The sequence below is a fragment of the Cynara cardunculus genome, unplaced genomic scaffold (genome assembly GCF_001531365.2).
Source record: "Cynara cardunculus var. scolymus isolate 2C unplaced genomic scaffold, CcrdV1 Un_Scaffold_2746, whole genome shotgun sequence".
Lineage (NCBI taxonomy): Eukaryota > Viridiplantae > Streptophyta > Magnoliopsida > Asterales > Asteraceae > Cynara > Cynara cardunculus.
The window spans coordinates 1-1,906 of record NW_020201207.1 but is presented as its reverse complement, the minus strand read 5'-3'; positions in this window follow the sequence as shown (position 1 = coordinate 1,906).

Here is a 1,906-nt window from a genome sequence, read left to right as displayed (position 1 = left end):
ATATATTTTATTCAAAAATAAAAACATTTTTGCTTTCTCAAAATCACATCAAGCCATATTATAACATCGACTGAGATAAATAATAAAATGAAATATTAAAATCATGATGAATCTCGCTGCATTGCGCGAGTACGCTTCTAGTATACTTGTAACACATGCACATATCGCGGTTAGCAACCACAATATATATATATATACACACACAAACAACACATGACATGCATACATACGACATCAACACATAAAAATATGTACATATAACACATAAAAATGAGAAAATAGGAAAAATAGAAAAATTCATCACTGATCCCTCGCAGATCAGCGAGGGATCTGCGAGGGAATGTGAATTTTGTCACTTCCCTCGTTGATCCCTCGCTGATCTACGAGGGATCGGCGAGGGATTCTGAATTTTGCCAATTCCTTCGTTGATCCCTCGCTGATTTGCGAGGGATCAGCGAGGGAATTTGCAGAAGGAATTTCCCTTGCAAATCAGCGAGGGATCAGCGAGGGAAATGCCAAAGAACTCATTCCCTCGTTGATCCCTCGCAAATCAGCGAGGAAATACGTTTTTTTGGCAATTCCCTCGCTGATACCTCGCTGATCAGCGAGGGATCAGCGAGGGAATGAGTTTTTTGGCATTTTCCTCGTTGATCCCTTGCTGATCTGCGAGAGATATTTTCCCTCGCTGATACCTAGTTTTCTAGTAATGTACGTTGGTATAAAAAAAATATGACTCATATATTTATCAAAATAGTGCAAGCTGAGTTTAAATATGTTTGAGATGGAGCTGGATGCCTCGATGCACCTTTTTAACAATATTTATGACTCTTAATAGTTTGTTTATAAAGTCCAATAAATTGGTTTATAGAATTCAAAGATATATATATATATATATATATATATATATATATATATAGGGGCTGGTTCAAATACTAACCAAAATTATCGTGTTAATTTTTTATTTAATTATTTAATTAATATATTAATTAATAATATGTGAACAATGGATTCACAGGGTAAAAATGTAAAAATGCGTTGTTCACATGAATCACAGAGCATGATCACATGTTCATGTGAACACGTTGTGCATATGTATCGATGTGAACAACGACATGACATACTACTCAAAAATCCTGTTCATATTCATTTGATGTAGTTGTGCATATGTATCAATATCTACATATTCTGCCTTTGTTGTGTGTTCATATGTTGTGTGTGTCCATATCTCTTATAATCTCTTCATATATGTTTCTCTATCAACTAAATTAATCCCTAAACATATGCAGTACCAGAATGTGCATCAGATTTTCAACGAATTCAACTATATTTGCAAGAATATTTAATGGCTCACAACGGTAATAGCTGTTCATTTAAACAAAATAAATGTCATACTAATCATTATCGGAATGCTTTGATCATCTTCTTCATCATCGGAATTCAAATTTTGACCGTAGTCGTATCCGATTTTAACTTTGTCATTTCCATTGTTATCAATATGATTTACAATAGTATTATCCATATTACTCGAACGATACGGAAATCTTTTACACTTACAAAACGAATATCATTATATGTAGAACATTACTTGAAATCACGATCATGAACACAAATGAAGATAAAAATCAGAATTACCTAATGATCAATTAGAAGGATCTTTAAGATTTGTAACTCCCAATTAATTATTAGGGAGTTACATAAAGGTCAAATTACATAATCACCCTTGTATTTAATTTATAAATTACATTTGAACATGAAGTAAAGAAAGAATATGATTGGTTAGTCTTGGTTAGTATAGTTAACACAAATTTCTTGGTTAGTATTTGAACCAACCTATATATATATATATATACTAGAAGCGTACTCGCGCAATGCAGCGAGATACATCATGATTTTAATATTTCATTTT